Source organism: Ovis canadensis, chromosome 24 (assembly GCF_042477335.2).
Source record: "Ovis canadensis isolate MfBH-ARS-UI-01 breed Bighorn chromosome 24, ARS-UI_OviCan_v2, whole genome shotgun sequence".
NCBI lineage: Eukaryota > Metazoa > Chordata > Mammalia > Artiodactyla > Bovidae > Ovis > Ovis canadensis.
Window position 1 is genome coordinate 38094507 of NC_091268.1, and position 9403 is coordinate 38103909.

Here is a 9403-nt window from a genome sequence, read left to right on the forward strand (position 1 = left end):
TTCTCCAGGCAAGAATACTGGAGTAGATTGCCATTTCCTTCTCCAGGGGAACTTCCCGACCCAGAGCTCAAACCCAGGTCTCCTGCATGGCAGGCAGATTGTTTACTGTCTGAGCCACCAGGAAAGCCCATATAAGAGAGTAGAGAGAATTTAATGTTTTCATGCTCTGCCTTTAACAGTTAGCGATTCATGGCCAGTCTTGTCTTTCCTATACCTCTGTCCACTCCCCTAATCCTGGATTATATTGAAGCAAATCCCAGATACCATATTATTTCATCTGTAACTGTCAGGATGTACCACTAAAAGACAGGAACTTCCACCTTAAACATAACTTCAATATCATCATAAATGCTTCCCAACAGTATCAAAAATTCTGTAGTGTCATCTATTAAAGACATCTTATTTGTTTGAAAGGTGGTTTGGAAAGGAAAAAAGGGTCATAGATGCTGGACAGGTAAAAAGAACAAATGTTCTTCATATTTTCTAGTTAGGTATTTACATTTACTTCAGTATGAAAATGTTGGCACCTTGGGAACAGAAGAGCAAATTGTTGGGAAAGTAGTGAATCAATCTGGGCCAATAAATGAAGCAGATTATGCTACTCAGAACCATCTTGGCAGAGTGGTTGTTTTCTTAAAACCCAAACCCTAATGTCACGCTCTTCCCATGATACCCAGAGGAACATTCACACCAGTCTCTCCTTGGTAGTACATCTGCTATCACAGCTGTTATTTTACAAGTAGCCCTGGAGTCACCTTTTGCACGATTTTCCTCTGTCCATGGTACTGATCTGCCAGCCTTTAGCCAGCAACTAGAGCAGCTATAACTTGCTTTTGGCCAATGAGATTTAATGTAGGGTTACCATAAAAGTGAACATTAATTGTTTATTAAGTGTATATTAATAGAGTTCCAAGAAATTCTATCAGTGCTTATGCTTAGTTAAAAAAAATCCAAGCTGAAAGTGAAAAGTGAAAAAGTTGAGTATGTTTATATTGGTGTGTCTATTTCAGACATAGTATAAATATTTTCAAATATTTCTTAACCAAATTGTAACTAATTGAAATAAATTTGCATTTCACAGATTAAGAAATCTCCACTCCTCTCCTCTCCACTGGTTTGCTAATGATGGTCAGATAGTTGACAGAATAATAACCAATTAAATGTTCCAGCTCTTTTCACCACGTTGAGTAATACAATAATGAAAAATTCTCAATTATTTCTTGATATGCATATGTAATAGTCAATGGTTTTTCTCTGCATCGCTATGAGGTGCTATGCTAGGCACTGGTGGGATAAGCAGAGACATAAGACATAACTTTTTAATTTGAAGTATTAACAGTAAAATGGGGAAAATTAGTCATGGAATTGTCATATATTCCTGCCTGGGAAATCCTGTGGACAGAGGAGCCTGACGGGCACAGAGTCGAACGTGACTTAGTGACTAAACAACAGGAATAAATGTGGTGGAGGGATGCATGAAGGCCGGTGACAGTACAGAGTATAGCCTCTCTGGCTACCAGGGAAACCTTCATAGAGGGAAGCTGAGGGATGTTTAGTATTCCAAAGAGAGGCAAAACCATGAGCATGAGTGATATTTTTATGTAATGGTGTGAAGTTGAGTGTGCCTTCCTGTGACCTTAGCTTAGGGGAAGAAAGTGATGAAAGATGAAGCTGTGCACACAGATGTGGAGAGCATTTGAACTTTATGAGGAAGGCAGTGGAAAGTATGCCTGTTCTGTAGGAAGGTGAGGGCATCTCTGTGTCTTTGGGAGAAAATCTGCTTCCGTATAGACTCCTGGGCCAGATCCACTGTGGAAACAGTGTTCGAGAGAGTACTCAGTATACAGGGAGTTGAGTAAGATGATTTCTAGGGTCTGTTAATTTTTCTATTCATGCACCCATCCTTTAAACACATATTGTTCAGTTGCTAAGTCCTGTCCGACTCTTTGTGACCCCATGGACTGCAGCACGCCAGGCTTCCCTGTCCTTCATTGTCTTCCCAGAGTTTGCTCAAACTCATGTCCATTGAGTCAATGATGCCATCCAACCATCTCATCCTCTCTTGTCCCCTTCTCCTCCTGCCCTCTGTCTTTCCCAGCATCAGGGTCTTTTCTGATGAGTCAGCTCTTCCCATCAGGTGGCCAAAGTATTGGAGCTTCAGCCTCAGCGTCAGTCCTTCCAATGAACACTCAGGGTTGATTTCCCTTAGGATTGACTGGTTTGATATTGAAGCTAATTATGTTCTAGGTAAAGTGTTGAATACCAAAGATACAGTGGTGAAAGACATAAATGAGTCTTGCCCTTAAGAAGCTTACATTCTAGGTGGAGATTGGAGAAGGAGGAAAATAACATACGAGGAAACATAAATAAATAGCGTAACATCAGATTGTTATAAATGCTATGAAGAAAATAAGATGATGGCATAGACTGTAACTAGGCAGAGGTTACTTTAGAAAGGCTGATCAATGAAAGGTTTCTCTAAGGTTTGATATTTGTGAGCTGGAGTCTGAAGGATGAGATGGAACCATAGATATGCAGCTAGTAGAAGAGCATTTCTGAAAGGAGAAAAGGCAAGAGAATGTAAAGACCTGGAGGAAGGAAAGTGTGGAGTGTTCACACAACTGAAAGGAGGGACTTCCCTGGCGGTCTAGTGGTTAAGGCTGTGCTCTGCCAGTGCAGGCAGCATGAGTTCAATCTCTGGTTGGGGAACTGAGATCCCACATGCTGTGCAGCAGAGCCAGAAGATTAAAAAAATAATATATTAAAACAAAAACATAAAAGCTGAAAGAAGACCAGTGTGGCGGGTGCATACTGAGCAAGGGGAGGAATGGGACCAGAGTGAGATGCAGTGTCAGGCAGGGGCCAGACTATGTTGCAGGAGTCTTGCAGGTCCTGGTAACTGATTCTAAAAATGGACATTTATGGATTTTAAACTAGCAAGTGACAAGATCTGATGTATACTTTAACAAATCACCCTGGCTGATGTTGAGAGTGAATTGGAGTGAGGTAAGAATGAAGGAAGAGTGGCCAGATGGGCCTCTGGATTTAGTTCTGGCAAAAGGTGATGGTGATTCAGATTTGGGAGTGACAACAAAAGTGGAGAGAAATGGATGTGTTCCATGTATTTTGAATGTAGAACTGGCAGGCTTGGAACAGCTTGGTTATGGAGCATAAGAGAAAGAGGAATTGAGGATGGCTCCTAGATTTTTTGTCTGAGGGTATCTGGCTTTATGGCACTACATTATTTGGTACGGGAGGCACTCGTAGGGGCCTGTTTTTTAGAGTGAAGTGGTGGTGGGAAGAGGGGCTTCCCAGGTGGAGCTAGTGGTAAAGAACCTGCCTGCCAGTGCAGGCGACCTAAGAGACTTGGGTTCAGTCCCTGGGTCAGAAAGATCCCCTGGGGGAGCGCATGGCAACCCACTCCAGTGTTCTTGTCTGGAGAACATCCCATGGGTGGAGGGGCCTGATGGGCCATAGTCCATAGAGTCACAAAGAATTGGACAGACTAAAGTGACTTAGCAGGCAGGCATGGTGATGGGAAAAACACTAATTCTTATTTGGATGTGATATTTTGAGATCTTTATTAGATATGTGTCAAGTAGACAGGTGGTGTACCTCAAGGGGGAGGCCTTGGTGAAGATATAAACCTGGAGGTCATCCTCATCTATTAAAAGCCATCAGACTTGAAGAGAACATATAAGGAAAGAGTATAGGTGGAGTTGGATATGCCTGAGCACACATATACATGCACACACATAGATATCGAAGGAAAGTGAAGCTTGGTTCATGCCCTAGAGCACCCCATCGTTTAGCAGACAGTGAAGGAGAATTGTCATGGGTTGAATTTTGTCCCTCGCAAAATTCATATGTTGAAGTAGAGACCTGCAGTACTTCAGAATGTGACCTTATTTGGAAATAGGGTTATTGAAGATGTAGTTAGTTAATACGACATCATACTGGACTAGGGGGGACCATAATGGACAAAAGTCCATTATGACATTTGTCCTTATAAAAAGGGGACATTTGAAAATAGACACCCACACTGGGAGAAGTCCATGTGAAGACTGGAGTTTTGCTACCACAGTCAAAGGACTAGCAGAAGCTAGGAGAGAGGCCTGGAGAAGATCCTTCCCTGGAGCCTTCAGAGGGAGCGTAACTCTGCTGACATCTTGATTTCAGACTTCTGGCCTCTGGAACCATGAATGATAGATTTCTGTTGGATCCCTCAGTTTGTGGTGTTTTGGTACAGCAGGCCTAGTTAACTAACTCATGGAAGAATCTTGCAGAGCACACTGAGTAGAGCTCGCCAGAGAAGTAGAAGGAAAACCACTTGGGTGTGGGGTCAGGGCAGCCAAGGAAAACAGGTGTCTCAAGAAGGAGAAAGGGGCCGTTTTTATTAAAGGCTGTTGAGAGATTAAATGTGAGGATAGTGAAAGAACTGTTAGATTAGATTTTGCATTATATTTGGGAATTCTTGTCCCCCCACCACCCCAAACCACTCATGTTTGATTGACATTCAGTATTCACCTGTTGATAATGTATCTACTTGTTTTCAGTGTTAGAAGGGACTTGGTGTGCTGCCAGGTAGAGTGAATTGATAGCTTTTGTTCTGGTTTGAGTATTTCTCATTTCTCCTGAGAGTTGCAAGATACTTTTGGCAGTGTCAGGTGTCTTCCTCCTTTTTGTTCAGTCATGGCTTTGATTTGTAGGAAGAGATGGTTGCTACCTACTGCCCAGGAGTGTGAAAGTCTCAGTGAATGGACTGACCACTCAATTGCTTTGAACTGGATTCTTTGATTACTCCATACACGATTCGCTACTCACTGCTTTTTGTTTTGAATTTGGATCATCCCTGAAACCACTCCATCTTCATGGCCAATTCCTTTCTATGCATGTTTTTAGCTCTTTTTTTCTTCTGTTCAGAATTTATGGTCCTTGCTATACTTTTTCTTGATTTTCATCAATGTTATGTATTTATTATTTAACAATATTTTTTCTTGGGTCATTTCTAGGAGTTTGGGCTGAGAGCAGAGGTAGGCACGTGCACACATTCTGACTGTGATATGTTCCTTTTTTGTAGATCAGTGTTGATTTTATTATCATGCTATGTTTGTGCTCATGGAGCACTGATACCTCCTGAAATCCAGGGTCTAATGAGAACTCACTGGCTAGTCTCCTTGGACATTTCTTGTGAACTGGGCTATTTGATTTGAATGCCCAATAAATGTAGCCTTTATTTATTGACTTAACAAATGATTTGTCAGTTATTTACAATTATGTACATACCGTAGTTGGTGATACAAAGAGATATAATATAAGGTCTCTATTAATGAATTCATGATCTACGTAGGAAAAAGAGGCATCCGCATGAAGGATGCTAAATGGCAATGCAGGAATTAAGCAACATGAAGTCTTTTTTGACCAAAGCTATTTCAGTTGCAAGTGAAGAAATCTGGTTTATATCATATTAAGTTAAAAAAAATGTTATCTAATGTGTTTTAGTGTTTGGAGCAGTAGGCCTTCAATAAATATTTGTTGAGTGAAGGGAATTTGTTTCATCTAACTGAAAGGTCCAGGGAAAGTTAAAGTTCAGGCATAGCTCTATCCAGATTATGCCCTCAGGTATCCCGATTCCTCCCTTTATTCAGCTCTGCTTTCTTCTGACTTGGCTTTATTTTCATAAAGGTTCTCTCCATCCTGTGGTAGCTGTTGGTCTTTTGGTACCTGCTCTTTTACTTTTTTCCCAATCGAGCAAAAATCCCGGGGCTGACATTGATGAGATTGGTTGATTTGGGTAATGTGCCATTCCTCAACCAATCATTGTGACCAGGGGGATGGAATACCTGATGGTTAGACCTGGGCCACACGTCCATTTCTGGAGCTGAGCTTTCTGAGCCACTTCTGGGTCGGTAAACATGTCCCTGTACATGGAAGACAAAGAGAGACCAAAAAGAGGCAGCCACGCCAGACAGGTAGGTGGTGGGTGTAACAGGCAAGGGAACTGACACATAAGGCTTGGCTTAGGGGCCACAAGATGACTAGATTTCTGCATCCAGCCCCAGAATCTTAACAGTTTATGTAGAGGCTTTAATAGGGTTCAGTCATGAATACTGTCCAGATGGTTTCAACAACATACTGCTCTCTCAAGGCTCTGTCCTTGAAACGGCCCCCACTTTGTGGCAGTGGGCAGAACATACATTCCAAGGACAAAGGAAGGGAGTGAGGAGCCTCTGATTACTGGGGTCCAGCTCATGGGTGAACAGGCAGTCATGTTCTCTTGGTGACCTCCTCTGACACTTCCACAGTGGGGGCCCTGAGTGGTCAGCAAGCAGTGTCGCCAGCAGGGAGGCGGCTTGGTGGGTGGTGATCTGGTTGCACTGGAGGCAGAAGCCACAGCAGCTGTAGAGGCACATACAAGAAAACACACATCAAGATAATGATCCTTAGCATAAGTGACAGTCTTTCCCATCAAGAAGCCCATGATCTGAGCCATTGGTTTATTAAACCCCCTAGGCTAGGGGTCCCCACTCCAGGACTCTTGCCTGGAGAACCCATGGACAGAGGAGCCTGGTGGGCTGCAGTCCATGGGGTCGTTGAGAGTTGGACATGACTGAGTGACTTCACTTTCACTTTTCATTTTCATGCATTGGAGAAGGAAATGGCAGCCCACTCCAGTGTTCTTGCCTGGAGAATCCCAGGGATGGCGGAACCTGGTGGGCTGCCGTCTATCGGGTCGCACAGAGTCGGACATGACTGAAGCAACTTAGCAGCAGCAGCAGCAGCAGCAGCAGCAGCAGCAGCAGCAGGTTAGGGGTCGGATCACTCAGGGCAAGCGCTTGTGTCCTCATGAGGTTTGTTAAAAATGCTGCATTAGCTGACTCATCTGGTGTGAACACACAACATCTTGCTTGGGTCATGGCACAGGTGCTTCCTTGTAGTAACAACATGCAAGGCCATCCTATTTTGTAGGATGAATTTTCTCACTGGACACACTTGAGTGTCTAGTAAGGACAGCCTTTGCTAGCTGTCATAGAAGAGTTTCTGGGTGAACTTAGTAAGGGCTTCTGTGTGTGCTATAATGTCCTCCAGGCCAATGGAGGGGATAAAGATGGAGGCCAGATGGAGTGTTACCAGTGGAAAACAGGACGTGCCCATCTGGCCTTGACCACAGGGAGTTTGGCAGCTTTTGTTACTCTGGGTGGATTCTCCCCTGGGCTCAGGAAAACCCAGGGTCACAGCAGCCCAATCATAGGTGGAAGCCATGGCCAAAGACCTGAGCCACACAGCCATTGGGTCACATTCCAGGTCATCTAGCAGATACGCGGTGTGACCGATTAGTGCCAAATCAGTCACTAGCCCTGAATGTGACAGAATGACCACACAGTTCAGTGATAGCCCCCACACCCATGGTATAATCTTTTTTTTTTTCTATTTTATTTTTGGCTGCTCTGGGTTTTCATCGCTACATGTGGGCTTTCTCTAGTTGAAGGGAGTAGGGGCTACTCTCTAGTTGTGATGTGTGGGCTTCTCATCGACGTGGCTTTTGTTATGGCAGAGCCACAGGCTCTAGGGTGTGCAGGCTCAGTAGTTATGGTACATGGGCTTAGTTGCCCTGAAGCGTATGGAATCATCCTGGCCCAGAAATTGAACCCATGTCCCCTGCATTGGCAGGTGGATTCTTACTACTAAACCACCAGAGAAGTCTGGGTCCTTTCTTTTTAGAGTGATTTTTTTCTGTTTCCAACATTGAGTTGCCCAGGTGCTCAAATGTCCGCCACCTGGCATGGACCCAAGTAAACCCACCCCAAATTTGAGTGCAAACCATTTGAGTGCAAACATTTGAGTGCAAACCAAATTTGAGAACCACCCATGACTCCAGTGATATTTTTAGGACCCTTCCTGTCAGCAGTTTGATGGCCTGGCTGTGTAGTTTGATTGACAGAAAAAGTGTACCCTGTTCAGTGTTATTGATCGTGGGGGCCAGTGTTCTGGATCAGTGTTGGTGATAGTCCTGGCTTGTCATTCCTTAAGGTACTGCTTTAGAGCCTTCCAGTCCCCTCCCTGGAGTGGTGATACCCACTATGCCAGTCCTGACAAGCTGAGAGGGTTAGCTGCCCACATACCTAACAGGCAGATTGATTGGTTCACCAGACATCAGGTGGGCCCACTGTAGAAGGGTATCTCCATCAGGTGCCCATCCCATTACTGGGAACCATAGGAGCAGCAGAAGACCAAGGTCAATAAGACAGAAATGTAGTAGGAACTTACATGGGGAGGTCTTCCCTTTCTGTAAGAACTACAACTGTGACCTGACCCTTGGATGTTAATGCAGGTGCGGCATTTAGAACGTGACCCGATTGTGCTTGTGGGAGAGGTAGCACTGTCAGATGTGAGGAGATGGATGGAGGGTGGGTGGGAAATGCCCCACCTTCTCCCCTCTTTGGTGGTTCATGTTCCATTCCAGGTAGAGTGCATTTCAGCTGGTCTGGCCTGCAGCAAGACAATAGGATCCTGGTGGAGACCGAGTAGTTCCCCCGAAGGAATTCACCCATCCCAGTGGGATGTCACCTCACAATCCACCCATCCCAGTGGGATGTCCCCTCACAGATTGCAGTAAATAACACCCTTCCCAGGTGCAGCAGGGCTTGATGTTCTCAGCACATTGATCCAGATGGGGGAGTCAGGGCAATGTCTGCCTCCAGAGACTGCCTATCCTTAGGGCATTGAGTTTTGGGGCAGGGGTCCCCTTACTGGCAAATGGGGCAACAGACCCTACTGGTTGTCATTCAACTATATTAAAGGCTGGGACAGTACTTTAGTCCACCTGACCAGGGAGGTTTTACCTGTAAGCGATTTAATCTGCTTCTTTAATGTTTCCTCCTTTTTTTTACCCACACTGCTGCCTGTGGCTTATGGGGGGGTGGGACCTCCATTTGATGTCATGGTCTTTTCCCGTCTTGCATATCATGACCTTTGAAAGGTGACCATTGATCACTGCTTTTTTTTTTTTTTGACGAGGGTAGTCAGTTTCTCTAATCCCCTAGTGGTGGCTGCCTGGTTTGCATAGTGACAGGAAAGTTTGGGTTAGGCGAGACACAGTATCCACACAAAACAAGGCATATTTAGAGCCCTCACTCAGAGGGAGGGGACCAGTATAATCAATCAGTCTTCCAGTCCCTTGCCAGTTGGGAACTCCAGTGGATGACCCTAGACTTTTGCAGCTGCCTCGGAAATATTTGGAACACGCAGGTCATGCTGTTACAGCGTTAACCAAGTCACTGTATTTCAGGGGCATGCAATTATCCTTGGCAATGCACCATCCCACACAGGCACTACTGTGGTCACTTTTTCTGTGCACCCATCCCATCTGTTGTATCTACTGAAGGATCAGCTGCTAGGGCTT